Source organism: Salvia splendens, chromosome 16 (assembly GCF_004379255.2).
Source record: "Salvia splendens isolate huo1 chromosome 16, SspV2, whole genome shotgun sequence".
Classification (NCBI taxonomy): Eukaryota; Viridiplantae; Streptophyta; class Magnoliopsida; order Lamiales; family Lamiaceae; genus Salvia; species Salvia splendens.
Genome location: NC_056047.1, coordinates 22,495,300 through 22,512,158, shown reverse-complemented (window position 1 = coordinate 22,512,158; position 16,859 = coordinate 22,495,300). Strand labels below are relative to the sequence as shown.

The 16,859-nt window shown below is 33.1% G+C and overlaps 1 long non-coding RNA gene across 1 annotated transcript; it reads left to right on the top strand.

Moving 5' to 3' along the window:
- Positions 1-8,300: 8,300 nt before the first annotated feature.
- LOC121770013 lies at positions 8,301-10,955 on the top strand. The gene is made up of 2 exons (XR_006043734.1): positions 8,301-9,428; positions 10,520-10,955. It is a non-coding gene; the product is annotated as an uncharacterized LOC121770013 (long non-coding RNA).
- Positions 10,956-16,859: the final 5,904 nt, after the last annotated feature.

Here is a 16,859-nt window from a genome sequence, read left to right as displayed (position 1 = left end):
CCCAGTGCTTGCGGAGTTGCTCACACTTACGCTTGTACGCGGTCGGCGGCTTGACCGAATTGTAGAGGTCCGCGATGCGTTCCGAGTACGCGATCTGTCGCTGGTTGTTGGCGAATATCGGATCTTCCGATATATCTACCCAACACCGGGCCAAAGTGAGAGTTTCGTCGTCGTTGTAGTTCGTACGGCCGGGGGCGTACTCATCGCAATCACCGAGAGGCGGCAACTTCTGCGCCCGCTGCCGGTTCCGCTTCTTTCTGGCTGGGGCGGAAGCGGTCGCGGCGGGGTCGGGATCGGCCGCTGCGGTTGGGCGGTGCGGAGATGGCTCCATGTCAGACAACCCATACGATTCCGTACTGAAATCGGGATCGTAATGGGTGTTGATGTCGAACGAACGATAATCGCCGGGTTCTGTACCCGGCCAATGCGCCCCTGCGCTAAACGTAGGACTATTGGGGCTTGAATCCATTTCGTAGTAATTATGTAAATGTAAGTTTTGAAAATGAAATCGCGTGAAATGAAATGTTACAAATGAACGGTATTTATAAAAAAACGAAACCGCGTGCCATCGTCCGCGCTATCCTCCGCGACCGAAGTATAGGGCACGACTATCGTCCGCGCCCTATGGCGCGCACCCGCAATGGGTGCGGATGATGGATAGTGCGGACGATGCGCGCCATCGGGCGTGCCATCGTCCGCCCATTGCGGATGCTCTAAAGAAATTAAGTGAGAGAGTAAACTCATTAAAACAAGCGGTGCGAATGAAAATGAAGTGCAAATCGCGTATACATAATGTTTCGAAAAAAAAATTGAGCTGGCCAATCGCTCGCCGATCAGGAGCCTGCAATGGCGGCCAGCCGACCGGCGAGCGGATCGGCCAGCGCCCGAAAATCGGCGTCGGGTTCTAATGGTTCGGTGAGCGGACCGGCCAGTGCCGGGAATCGACTAGCCTGTCTGCTCGCTGCCATTTGAGATACTCTAAAAAAATGGAAGAAGCTAGTCATAGGTAACTAGTAGTAGCATGAGAGACAGAGGTTTCTATCCTTTTTATATTTTCTTTTATTAAAAGTGTTAAATTTTGAATTAATGAGGGAATTGGAAGGGTTTTTAAATTTTTTAATTAGTGTTTTGTTGGGTAGTGGATTGTGAGCATAGGAAAATGTGTCTGAGGCAAGAGTTGCGAAAGATGCGGGCTGGCGGTTTATCGACTTATTTTTTTAAGATTTCTTCTATATTTAGCATATGTTTATCTACCTATTGTATAAGTTAATTAATAGTTTTAAAGGTATTTCACAGAGAAGACATTGGATACGTAAAACGGACTAATTAGTTTTGAATTTGTAATTTTTATACACACGCTTACATTTTCAGCTCATCGTAATGTTATGTGGAAACTTGATTATGTGTTTGACTTTCTCTTTCCTTGTAATACAACTTTTCCTGTTTTATGAAACAAAACGGCAACACTATCGACTTTAAAATTCAAACCAGTGATGAGACGTCTGGCTTCATCCATTTCAAATTTTCAATTATTAAATTTGACATACTCCTGAAAATTAGTTAACAACTTTGGCATTTTCATCTGTTATCCGGTTATTTTTTTTATTATAGGTTGCCAAAATTTACAAGATAAAAAAATTATTTTTTAATGACACAAAAATTGAAAAGATATTACTGTAATTTAGGACACAAAAGATAAATTATTTTAATCTTTTATTTTTTAAAGAGGCTTCTATTTGTGTCCTATAATTTTAATTGGGATATAAACAACAAAAACATTTTATGAAATGTAGTTGATATAATTAGACACACACAAATTAATGTTCTTAATAGTGATAAAAAGCATCCTTAAGCTTCTTTTTTTTTTGTTGTTGTAGTCATGTCAGTAGAATTTAGAATATTTTAAAAAGTAAAAAAAAAGTAATTATGCGTGTGATCGTTTATATGAAAAACGAATTGTTTATAGGAGGCATGGTGAAAAAAGGAGTGTAGGCGTAGAGTGGTAGGTGTAGCACGTATTTTGGTAAACATATAGTATATTTAATACTCTTGTGAAAAAGGTTAGGTGGTAATTAGTAGTAATTGGGATTGATATAATTAATTATTGTGTGTGTGACGGAGACCAGCGACCGAAGAAGCAGGAGAAACAGTGAGCCGGTGATTAGGGCTTGTTTGGTTCGCAGTAAAAATAAAGTGATGAGGAGTGGCATCCAATGCCCCCCTTCCCTTGTTTTAAGGTCCTCAAACAATGGTCTTGGTCTCGCCATGCCCAACTTGAGCAATCAGATATGACTCCATGCATATACATATTTAGAAATCCACAATTTTACAAATTATGGACATAGCATGTGTATTGGCGGGCTAATCCAACTGGTTTTTGGGATAGTCCTACCCGATTTACGGGTTAATCGGGTGTGGACTAATTGAATTGAAATTTTATCGAGTTAAAAATTTTCAATCCTAATTTCGGGTTTCAAGCTAGCCTAGCAGGATTAATTGGGTTATTAATGGTAAAATTACCATGTGAGTAATCCTGAATATACGCTTACTGAGGCTAGGTTCGTGGGCTAAAGGATGGTGTCCAGAGTTTCCTTTTGTATCGGAGCAAATATATAAGCAGGGGCGGAGCCATGAATTTATAGGCACATGGGCAAATTTATATACATGAAGGAATTAAGAATTGGAGGAGGGGCATTTAGTGAAAGATTAAACGAAATAAAATTTATGATTGATAATATCTATGTGTGTGAGAAATTATCAGGAGGGGCAAATACCCCACCAAAGCCTATGCTAGGATCGCCCATGTATATGAGGGAGTTGAGTCGGATTAGAAGATGATGGATTGTCATCAAGCATAAGGCTAAGGCTGCAATCAAAGACCACTAAAAAGGTTTGTCTTGCCCTCAGTTTGTTGTAAAGTTTTTGTAGCCTTGCTTGCTTGGTGGTTAGTTGCTTGTAGTGTGTGAACTTTGGGCGTGGTCGTATGTCTGTTTTTGCTTTTGGTTTAGCGTTATCTTGTTGGTCTTGGCAGGTTTGTACTTTTATTGGCGTGGTGTTGTTGAACTCTTGCTCGTCATCTTTTGGTTTGAACCTTTTATATATAAAAAAACATGTGAGTAATCCAATGCACGATGATGAAAATTAGTCATATTTATATAATATAAAGCTTTAATATATTGTGAGTATTTTGAGATATGTGATTAAACTCGAACATGAATAAATACTAGTAATAGGTATAAGAAAATATATGACAGAGGTAGGGTTTTTCGACACGACATGAACATGCATGAATATAATGGTTTTGGTTCAAGTTTTATTGGATTCGTGTCCTTATTGGGTTTACCCGTTAGATATCCGATAATTTTTATTCTTTTTTAAAATGCTATAATATATTTTGGTTTTACTCTCTATGTTCATGTAAATCATGTTTTAATTAAATAATATTAGGTTTTAATCATGTAAATCTTGTTCGGGTCGTTATAACATTCTATCATCCTATATTATATCGTGTTATTAACAAGTTCTTGTCGTGTATGGGTCAAGTTCATATTTATATGTAGCAGATCGAGTTAATATTCGAGTGACAGTTTCTTAACATATCAAAATTGAATTGGACCTTATTGAGTTGGGTCATTATCAGGTTGACCCAATAACAACTCAACCAGTACAATTTGCCACCCTAGACATAGGATAAGAATAATGACAAGACATAGGATAAGATAATGATTTAATATAGAAGAACGAATTATATGAATACTTGAACTAGAATGAAAGATAAATACTACTCATAATAGCATTCATTTTAAAAATTTTCAAAAGCAGGTTTTAGAATTCAAGTATAGTAATTAGATGTCTTCATCAGAAAAAATTGAAATCGATATACAAATATTATTAGTAAAATATTAATCTCTTACCAAAAATATTGTATCTGAACTGGAAATAAAAAAAAAATAACAAAAGACAATTCTAATATATAATAAAATATTAAAAATCCATGCCGAAGGCGAAGAGAGGTATAAAAATTAAAAACCTTTCATGTGGTTTAAGTTAGATGTCTTCATCAGAAAAAATTGAAATCGATATACAAATATTATTAGTAAAATATTAATCTCTTACCAAAAATATTGTATCTGAACTTGAAATAAAAAAAATAACAAAAGACAATTCTAATATACAATAAAATATTAAAAATCCATGCCGAAGGTGAAGAGAGGTATAAAACTTAAAAACCTTTCATGTGGTTTGAGTTTAAGACGTAAAACATAATAGATGTCTTCATCAGAAAAAATTGAAATCGATATACAAATATTATTAGTAAAATATTAATCTCTTACCAAAAATATTGTATCTGAACTTGAAATAAAAAAAAATAACAAAAGACAATTCTAATATATAATAAAATATTAAAAATCCTTGCCGAGGGCGAAGAGAGGTATAAAAATTAAAAACCTTTCATGTGGTTTGAGTTTAAGACGTAAAACATAATTAAACGTAGGAAAAATTGTTACTAGTGGAGTAATATTATTTTTACCTTTATTTGATCGCTACGAAAATTTATTTAGGCCATCCACAACGCATCCCTTAGCCGTCTCTTATCTCGTACCGGAGAGACGAGACGGATAAGAGACGGCGTTGCAGCCTTCCGTCTCCATCCCGTCTCGAAGAGACGCCCGTCCCGGAGGGACAGCTCGTGAGATGTCTCGCCACGCGCGTTGGCGACGTGGCGAGCTCTGGTTCGTCCGTGACGCCCACTCGCCGTCCCGCGAGTGGGCGTCGTTTTTATCCGAAAAAAATGTTTTTTTTTGTTTTTTTTTAATTCAGGAAAAATTCAAAAAAATTTTAAAAAATCCCAAAAAATATACTAGCTGTTTATAGGCGTTTTTTTTTTGCAAAATTTTAAAATTTATTATTTTTTGAAGCCTCCAATCACTTCTATAAATATCAAATCATTCCCACAACTTAATCCACCATAAAAAATATATTTTTTTATTTAAATTATGTATTTTTAATTTTTTAGGATTTTATTAATGAGGTTTTTAATTTTTTTAGAATTTTAAGTTGTAATTTTATTTTATTTAATGAAGTGTGTTTTTATTAATTGAATTTGTTGGAAATAAAAATAAAAAATGAAATTGAATGAATAGTTAAGGGATGAGATGATTAATAGACGAATAAGAGATGGAGGGTTGCAGGTGCTGTCTCTTAGTTAAGAGATTGAGCAAAGAGTACAGTAGGGCCCATGAATAGTTAAGAAATGAGACGGTTAAAAGACGGATAAGAGACAGCGTTGCGGATGACCTTACTCAAAATTGAAAGACCCAAAGCAATTCAATGTATCTTGATCTCATTGATGCTAATTTTCTGAACGTTTTTATGTACGTGCTTTTGTGTTAGTATAAAATATTTTTCAAATTTTATAATGTAATGGGAGTAGTATATTATTGTGATGAAATTAATAATTTTGTAGTAACCGTTTATGTATGTGTACTTAAATTGATGTGGATTAGATAATAGTGCTTTATTTACTATAACAAATAACTTTTAGGTATAATTTGCATGTGTATTTGTCGATATCGAAAATGCATTGTCTATTCTCTCAATATTGAAAATGCATTTAGCTTCTATCATGCATCTTAGATTCTGATAAGGTTTCAAATTAGAAGCAATGAAAAGTAGTCAACTAGGTTGTGACTATTGGGGATCTAAATGTCGGTTGCAATATTACACAAAGGTTTTGAAAATATTTATGATATACTCCCTCCATCCCACATAATTTGGGACACTTTCACCGGGCACGAGTTTTAAGAAATGTAATGAAAAATGAGTTGAAAAAGTTAGTGGAATGTGGGTCCTACTTTTATATATTAGTTTTATAATTAAATGTGAGTAGGAATGAGTTAGTGGAATGTGGGGTCCACTACCAAAAATGGTAAAAATGAAATGAGTCAAATTATGTGGGACGACCCAAAATGAAAAACTGAGTCAAATTATGTGGGAGGGGGGAGTAATATATTATTATGATCAAATTTACTACTTTTGTATTTAGTGAATTTATAAAAAAGGCTTTGAACGATATGATTTGCACATTTATGGTGCCTAATTAAAAAATATATTATTAGATGCCTCTTGTCATGCGTCTTAATTAGTATTCCCTCTGTCTCATAAAAATATAAGCATATGATATATGACACGAGAATTAAGATAAAATTGATAAAATAAAAGAGAGGAAGTGAAAGATAGTTAAAGTAGTTTAGTGGATAGTAGAACTCATATTATTATTAGTGTTTAGTGGTGATATAAGTTGTAAATAACCTGATGTATATGAGTAAGTAATAAACTGGGATAACTTTCCATAAATTGAAATGTACATATTTTTATGGGACGAATGAAAATGAAAAATGCACATATTTTTATAGGACAGAAAAAAATATAGGACAAAATGAGTATTCGTTTTTATTCTATTATCAAATAAATTTAATTACTTGCGTTTTGCACTACCCTAGCGTTGCTTATTTTAATTTATTATGTACTCTAATATTTTTTCGAAAATTTCTGATTTACTTTTTTATTGTTACCATGTTATGTTTTTTTATATAAGTTTGATGTTGATTTTTGGCAAAACACATCCATAGGTCCTTGTACTTTGATTGTTTATTTTAATAGGTCCTTATACAATATTTCCGTTTTAATTGGTCCTTGTACTTCTAGATTTTATATCAATAGATCATTTTTAACGGTTTACATTCAATCCGTTAACTTAACCGTTAAATATATTCCACTTCATCAATTATTATTAAAATATAATCCACATCATATCTTATTTATTCCACTTCATAAATTATTATTAAAATAAACTCCATGTCATATCTTAATTAATGAAATCCGCTAATTAAACATGCTACACTCTACCCTACGTGAACCTCCTTTAAATAAATTTTTTTAATAGCCGTCATAAATATTTCTCCTATGAAAGTTCTTGTTCCCAATATTCAATAAGCTTTGAAATTGCTAATATCATTGTGGGCGCAGAGATTTCCAGGTATGTCAACTGAGAAGTTCTTGATTTTTGATTTTTGATTCTTCAGCACTAACATACAATGAAATTTGGTCGAGAATATGTAAATTAAAGAAACACAAATATTCTTCTGTGTACGTGCTGTGAATGTTTGGTAGTATAAAATTATAGTTCCAATATTGATTTGTGGAGTATGCACTTCATAAAGATTATACCATAGTTTAATTTGACCAGGTTTATCTATAATTTGACAACTGCTTTAGGCTTAAGATTTATTTTGCATAAACACTATTCATACTTGTTATCTTAGAAGGTGTTATACACAGCAAAATTAGATACATTAATTCCAGACGTTTTGAGTACATAAGTTTAAAATTTGAAACCAGCAAATATCCACATTTATAGTCATAAATATTACGGTTTACCATTGTTGTGCTTCTGCAGAATGTCTGAAAAAACATTTATATTGTCAATACATCATGGGGGTAGATTTGTTGATGATAGTAGACGTCGCTATGTTGGTGGAAAAGTTACTCAAGTGTGTGATGCCTTGGACATTGATAAGATCTCATATCCAGAGATTATATCTTATGTTTATGAAGACCTGCAATATGAATTGGAGTCAATTGATGGGTTATATTACCACAAACAAGGAAATTTTGTACTAGTAAAAGATGATCAGGCCATTTTGAGCATTGTCAGTGAGTTATACAAGAAGACAAAGTTAGAATTTTATGTCAAACATAAGAATCTAGCTAAAGAAGTCACTCTTTCTAAGCAAACAGAAGTAATTGATAGAGGAGTCAATCAAGGTGTTGATTTGTCAGATGATAATGACCTATTGAAATAAACAATCAAAGTACAAGGACCTATGGATGCGTTTTGCCTTGATTTTTTAATATTATTATAACATCCCAAAAATGACTCTAGACGAATTCATTATTCAGGTTAAGAAATATGACGTGAGTGGAATCAAGAAGAAAATCGGAGTTGAATCGGCGATCATAAATAGAATGTGATAGGAGTACAAAGTTATCTTTTCACATGAATGAAATTCAGTCTCCTTATTTGAACTATATGTGCCCAAAATTATTACATGAAGTAGATATTAAAACTGCAAATTAGACTAGAAATATCAAGAGAAATCTAGAGAAAAGAAAATACCTATGCATGAATTGAAAGGTGCCACTTGTACACCAAAAATACCATGAAATTAATTAATAATTTGGGGAGACTTTTATAAACCCAAAATAACACTATTCATCCTCATTTTCATCCCAAAAGTCGTGCCCTCCGTAGCCAAGGAGTTCCAAGCTTTCATCTTCAAATTTTAGCCCCGTTTCTCAACGTATTGAATATCCGATCGAGCAATCGGTGTTAAATCAAGGTAGCTCCATAGGTGTTGAAATTGATGGCTCAATTCTTGTATTAGTGTCGAATATGTTACATTTAGACACCCTAAAGCATGTTTTGATCCTTGATTTTGAAGTTATGAAATTTTTTCTGTATAATTGCTAATGGAACTGAAAATATACCTTAGGTAGATGGTTTTGGGTGTTATATGTTCACAATAGATGAAATGAATATTTAAAAGATGATTAAATATGAATTGACATAAAATCTTGATGAGAATCAAACCCTCTGTTCTGCCACCTCTTAGTTTGAATTATATATGTTAAAACTTTGGTTTAACAATTTCTATAATAACTATGATGAGTCTAGCGGATCCCTGATTTATATGGAGAATTTAGGAGTTTGTTTACTATGTGTATAAATTGTTTGAACTATATGACCATTAACTGTCAAAAATTCTGGTACACTGCCATATTTTGGTATGTGTTATCCGAAATATTCAGGGGATTTAAGATCGATGAAAACTTTATTGAATAATTTATAAATTAACTATATGGTGTTTAGTTGTTCTCTAAACTTTGTGATTAATTAAAGAGTACAAATACTATTTATAAAAATTGTGTAGAAAATGTTGCCAGAAACTGATTGATTTTGTTAGTCTCTGGCAAAAGGAGAATATCTCTCAAACCATTAGGAATTTTTGAGTGAATCTTGTTTCATTGTAAAATAGACTTCATGGGGTATTTAAAAATGTTATATTAAGCCTCTAAATCCTTTTGAATAGATATAGAACATTAATGAGAAATTAGTCCAGTGCATTTATTATATAAGAAGTTAAATGATGAATCAATGAATTACTATACATCTGGGATATTAAATAAGGTTAAAGGAAAGAGTTTAGCTCATAGTAGTATTCTTTTTCTATAAATTAATGTGGATTGCATGTGATTAGTAAGTAAAACGAGAGGTTTCACGGCGATAGCCGAAATGGAAGAAAAAAGGATCCGGAGTGACTGGAACATTTAGATGGAAAAAGGGCTTATGCTCATAAGCTTGTCAGGTAGCATGCTCAGCACTTAAATGGCCTAATTCTCTTATGTGCTTTAATGTGTTTATTATGTGACATATTGCTTGATAAATTATGATTAATTATGTGATAAAAGACTTATGAGGTAAAATATGAAAGTAAGATGAATTATTGAATGATTTGGTAATGAAGTATGAAAAGGAAAGAATATGATTGTGACTGTAAAGATGGTGAGATATATACAAATAAGATTTACATGTAAAATATGTCTGATCGATCTGTGATGACTTCTGATCTGTCTGTATGGATGTGTTATGTTGAAAATCGTTGATAATAAAGTATGCTTGTCTATGCTTATGCCCCGTGCTTGAGTGTGTTCTGTGGCTACAATTGGCATGCCATAGGACAACAGCGCTGCATTATCTGTGATCACTCGTCTTCTGGATAACCGAAGCGAGGATCGTCTGTTATCTGATGGGCCCCTATCTGATCTGTCTGATATGCACCCTAAATGGGTGGTCAGCGCGGAGTCATCTCAAGGACAAAATCCGTGTCCGTATATTCTGATTCTGATTCTGATCTGGTCCGCGTACCCTAGTCTGTCACTAAGCACATTAAGGGGCCATATGTGAAAGTTATGTGATAGTGTCGATCAAAATATTCGTGATGATATATGTGACAATACGTGTATGATAATATATAAGTTATAATATGAGATTTGGTGAAATATCTGTTATATTATACGTGAAAATGGATTATGTTACATGGTTATGTTGAATGTTGATATAAATATTGAGAATCTGAGATTTAAAGTTGTAGATGAAGATGTGACTACTGGTACGAGTATGTAGATACGTGTAATGACGTCTGTGATTTGTCTATGTTAATGTGTGGATATCATGTGGAATATTAGATGCTTCATATGAATGCTGATGATTGTTGATAAATTCTGGGTTTGATTTTGCCTATTGTTGGGTTCTGGGCATGTGTTGGTTATAGAGGAGATGCTGCCCAATTTATGTTAGAAATTAATAAGACTAATAATATGATATATGCGGAAATGTTTGGTAAATAAAATAATAAGAATTTAAAGAATTTTAAAGTTGTATGATTATTGCTTGTAGAGAATTTTGGCTAAAGTGTTGGGTGTGCTACATGTTAGTCGACATTGGGGAGTATCGGTCGATGTTCATTCAAGTCTGCGTCAGTGCTGCATCCTCGTCGGGTCACTGAATGCTATCTGTGGTATATAGTGGTGGCATGTTTAGAAATCCGATTATGATATTCTAAAATCAGTTGCGTTGTAGTTTAATGTTGATAAATTAGTTTTCGAGGAAATATAAACTTATATGCTTTTGTATGTAAGTAATGGCCTCAATTGGTTACGATAATGAAATTTTAAATTGCCATAATTGATGGCGCCTCTTTCGTGACATCACATATTTGACCGGTAGATGATCGGGTAGGGATGTTACAACTATAATATCTCAAACATTAATTGTCCACTTTAGTGGATATCATATCATGTTATAATCAATTTATGTGTATTTATTTTTAAAATTTATTCATTCATATCTTTTCTGTTATACAAAATCTGATAAAACTATTTCCTCCGTCTCTGAAAAGTATGAAATCTTTCCTTTTTAGTCTGTCAATGAAGGTATGAACATTTTAATTTTGGATATTCTTTCCTCTTTAATGAGGTGAGACTCATTCACCACTAACAAAACTTTAAAACTTTTTCTATCTATCTTTCTTACATTACCAATTATGCATTAAAATTCGTATCAAATCAATTGTTCATACTTTTCAAGGGCGGAGATAGTACTATATTTGTTGGGGATCGGTTGTGCACACCCGAACTCCACATTAGTACTCCCTCCGTTCCTTGTTAATAGAGACATTTCTTTTCGGCACGGAGTTTAAGAATAGTGTGTTAAATGGATGGTGAAAAAAGTAAGAGAGAGTAAAGTAAAAAAGAGAATTATTTTTTGCCAAAAGTAAAAATGACTCAATTAACTTGAAACTTCCCAAAATAGAAAAATGACTCTATTAACATGGAACAGAGAGAGTATGATATTGTCCGCTTTGGGCAAAGCCCTCACGGTTTTGCTCTTGGGGTACTTCCTAAAAGGCCCCATACTAATGGAGTTGGGATAGTCCTTATATATGCTTGCAACTCTTATTCATTCTCCAATGTGGAAATTGTTTGCTCCCGCAATCCTCCCATCAAAGCGGACAATATCATACTAATGTGGAGTTCAGGTGTGCACCATCGATCCCCAACAGTGGTATCAGAGCTCTGGTTCAGGGATGGGCCTATGTGGCTCGGGGTTCGGTGGATTGCACTTGCAAGTTCTCCAATGTCTCTACGTGAGCTCGATCAAGACATGTGGTGACCTGTAACATGGAGTGGATATGTGGTCTTGGTTTGGTAGTCTTGGTTTGAGGGGAGGATTGTGGGAGCAAACAATTCCCACATTGGAAAATGAACAAGAGTTGTAAACGTATATATGGGCTACCCCAACTCCATTAGTATGCGGCCTTTTCGGGAGTACCCCCAAGAACAAAATCGTGAGGACTTTGCCTAAAGCGGACAATATCATACTAATGTGGAGTTCGAGTGTGCACCACCGATCCCCAACAATATTTATTATAATATCAAATTATAAAGTGATGCTCCTTAAATTAATTTTTATAAATTAATTATTCTTTTCAAATTTTATTTAAATTTAGTATGATGTACATAGACACCATAACTACACCGTCACGAAATAAAAGTGTTACATAGCAAATCGGTAATAAGTTATAAATAGAAAAATTAAGAAAAACAAGTTGCTTGTGGATGTGATGAAGCATTAATTTGGTGGCTCCACTTCAGAATGAGTAGTACACAATTAATTTAAACTATTGAATATTTAAATGAAATTTACCTCTACTTAAAGTAAAATTAAAAGAGAATCCAATGCCGTGGGAGAGACCCCTCGGGTTTGGGACCAAGTGCCGACCTATCCGGACTTACTTGCGCCTTTTAAGTTCATACTAGTATTTTCATAGGAATTAATAATTTATTTATTGATCCCTAAAATAAGAATTTATAACATTATTAATTAGAATGGAATATTCTTTTCATTAATGGACAAAACAAATCAATATATATGTTGGTGAATTTCTTAAAGATTAATTATGAATTACGCGGGGGAAATGGCATTAAATGTAAGAATAAATATTGTTAAAAAAGGATACACAATAATTAACTCTCTTTTATTTAAGCTATATTGAAATTACGATATTTTCTATTTCTCTTTTTTATTTCTTAGAATTTATTTTCTTTTGATACGGGAGGGGAAATTAAAATGATTATATGATCGACTTTTTCAAAGACTACAGTTGAACAGGTATTAGGAATACTATGCTGAAATTTTTTAAAAACGTTGCAATTGCAGTTTGAATTTATACATTTGTACTTATGTACTCGCGTCTTTATTATTATCTCTCTTACGTTACTCTTTTTTCATTCTAACTACTTTATTATCATCTTCGCAAAACAACGGCCGAAAAGAAATGACTCACTTATAGTGGGACATAAAGAGTATTTCTTAACTCAGTTCAAACATGATATCTTCGACTAAACTTATTCTAATTGGACAATCATGAAATATTTATGATACTTTTGACCACTTTTTAAGGTGGTGTTCGATTTTCTAGATAAAATAATATCGAAATATAATCTAGGATCAAGTTGTGAGATTATTTTAGTCATATAGGGTTAGCTATGACTAATTGATTATCCATCTAGGATTGAGTTATCTCATAAACAAAACACACTACATATTTAATGCGGGATACAATCTTGCAAACTGAACACCCCTAAGTTTATGGCAAGTAGGATAAAAAGTTACTAGAAAACTACATTGATTTAGTGATGCCAAGTAGGATTAAAAAAATGTACGTGAATTAATCGGATATGGTGATTGACATGCTGTGAGAAGTAACAAACAAAATGTAAAGTTTATATTCCCTCAGTCCCATAAACGATATCTCATTTTCTTTTTTAGTTTGTCCCACTAAAGATGTCACATTTCCAATTATAGAAAAAATTCCCTCTCACAATACTATAAATGTTATTATTATCTTTTCTCTTTCCACCTAACACACAAAACAAAACCTCCTAAAATCCGTGCCGTCCCACAAATGTGACATTTTTTATAGGATGGATGGAGTAATATTTAAGACCAATTTCAAAGTTCGTGGATAAAATTAAGAGCATGCACAACGGTGGACGGACGGCGTCCGTCCGTCCGTGCCGCTGGCAAGAACGGGAACCGTCGCCGCTGCGCTCGCGCTGCTCGCTGCATCGAGCACGTCCGTGCCAGCGAGCAAGCGACGTGGCGAGCAGCGATTGGGCAACGACATAGTCGTTGCCTTTGAATTTTTTATTAAAAATTATGTATTTAATTTAAAAAATCGATTAAAAAAAATTCCAAATCCCAAAGATATGGCCGTTTTTTGCCCGTTTTTCTGAATTTATTTTATTTTATTTTTCCCCAAAATATCTATAAATACACACATTCATCATCCATTTATCACTTCAAATCATCTCTCATTCATCTCTCATTCATAATTCTCATACAAACTATCTACACCTTCATCTCTCACTCAAAACCTCAAATGGATTTCACCCATCTTATGGCGAAAGCGGAGTGCGAAGAACAAGAATACTACGAACAACATCGTGCCGATACCCGAACCCACATTGAGCTACAAGAAGACCTAATCAAATACATGTGAGCGAAATTCAGCAACGAGTAGTGGTTTTTTTAATTTTAGGATTTTAATTATGTAATTTTTAATTTTTAGGATTTTAATTATGTCTTTTTAAATTTATTTGTAATTTGTAATGTTATTTCGGTTTTTTAATGAATTTTCATATTATGGAAATGTTTTTGTTTAATTGAATTTTAAATTGAATTGTGCTCGTCCATGCGGAAGAGCACAACTGTGGGTGTTGTGCTCTTGCTAGAGAGCAAACAGAAAAAGTGGGGCCGAGCCCACAACTGTGCTCGCTGACGAGAGCACGGTTGTGGATGCTCTAAAATTGACCAAAATTTATGATTTTAAGAATCAATATCCCTAAAAAAATATTAGAGCCTGCTTGTTTCTATAGACCAACTAATAAAAAAATAAAATGCAAATGTTATATAATAAATTGATTAAGGAATCTGTAGAGAGGTTTCATATTTTAAGGACAATACAATCATATGAGGTTTAATTTAGGTTTTAAGGATAATAAAGTCATGGAGTATATAGGTTGATTAGTTAGTTTGATAGATCATCCATAATTCTTATCATTTTAATTAGGGATGTCAATCGGGCCGACCCTACTCGGGTTGCGGGTCAATCGGGTGCGGGCTAATCGGGTTGTGAATTCTTTCAGGTTGTAAAAGATCAACCCTAACCCTAAAAGCTCGGGTTTCAGGGTAGCCCAGCGGGTTAATCGGGTTGCTACCGATAAGATTAACATGCGATCAATCCAATAAATAATGATGAAAAGTAGTTATATTCATAAAATGTAAAATATTTAATTATGATAAATTTGAGATATATGATCAAACTCAATCATAAACATGATCAAATACTAATATTTGAGATATTTCGTGAAATTTTAATGCATGTTTTAGAAATATAAATATTTTTTAAGTGAATTTGAAGTTTTTAATTTATTTATCAATTATTATATTAATAAAAATTCAATATATAATTTGTATATTTAATATAAAATTGAAAGTTATTTTTGTAGCTATCTATATTATAAAATTGAGTACCCTAAAATTAATCAATGAAGTGTCGAATTAGGAGTAAAAAATACAATAATAGAAATTTTATCAGGTTTTCGGGCCGGCCATCGGGTTTTCGGGTCTAGCCCTAACGGGTCGCGGGTTAATCGGGTGCGGGCTAATCAGGTTTTAATTTTATCGGGCTAGAAATTTCCAGCCCTAACCCTATAAATTTGGCGGGCTATTCGGGCCAGCCCACGGGTTGCGAGCTACATTGACATCCCTAATTTTAATATAATATCTTCGGCCTTAAAAATATAAATTATTTCTATTTTAATTCTTTTATTAAAAATAGACACTTTCCATAATTTTTGTTTTAATTTTTTTTAATAAGGTGAGACACATTCTCCACTGATAATACTTTAATCCCTTTTTTTAATTTCATTTTTATTTTACTAATTATGCATTCAAACTCGATTGTGTCATTTCAAAAGTTTCTATATTTCAATGGCGAAGGTAGCTAGTATCAATTTCCTATACATGGATCCACACCCCTTCTTATACTCAAGAAATAGCACCCACAATCTACCATCTCTTCTTTAACTATTCCTAGATCTCATTACTTTAATTTTCATTTATTTTAATTAAATTATTTTTTTCAATTTAATTAAAATATGATATTTATTTTAAATAAATATTCACATGCAAACTACTTTTAATTAGATTAATATTCAAATTAAATTAACATTAAATCACAAATATGAACATTATTCAAATTAAATCTACATGATAACAAAATATAAACATGCTGTAAGAAAAAGAAAAGTCCACAAAAGGGAAAATGAAAAAAACAGTAAAATCGAAAAAATATACTCTTTCCGTCCCATAGAAATAAGCTATATTTCCTTTTTCGTCCGTCCCATAGAAATAGTGCATATCCATTTATGGAAACCTTTTTCTCATTCTTTTAGCTTTATCATTTATGAGCCATACAATCCACTACACAATTTCAACTACTTTTTCTCCTTCTCTTTTACTTATCAATTACACATTAAAACTCGTGCCGATTCAAATGATCTATTTCTATGGGACGGAGGGAGTTGAATGAAAATTTGATTTATAATTTTTAATTTTAAAAACAAAAAATTTAATAAATAAAAAACAAATTTAATATAAAAATCAATTATTGTAATTAAATATTTATTTACAAATATACATAATTTTAAAATCAAATAAAAAACGCTCCCTCGCAAGGGAGGTGAGTGAGCTTCACGGACGAACTACAAAGAGCCATGTGTGGGGGTTCACCCCAAACTTTCAGATTCTCATTCGTGGAGGTCTAAGGTTCAATTCGCACTGGGAGCAATTTCGTTTTCGTCACTCGGGAAAGTGATACATTAATTGTCAACTTACAACTATGGTTCGCGCACGTTCCATCTGGCTTAGTCTTAGGCACTCTAAGTTCACAACACATTTCACCACCTCATAGATCAACAAATATCACATTTAAAGTCATTCATACTTCAAATAACAAGTATAACACACAACATTTTAACATCCCAAAGCAAAACACTTTTGAACTTCACATTTATTCAAAACTTTTGAAACAAAATTTTCTTTACACTTTCACACTTTCCTCAAAAAATTTCCACATCTCACTTTTAAAGTAAAAGTTTTGACTCAAAAC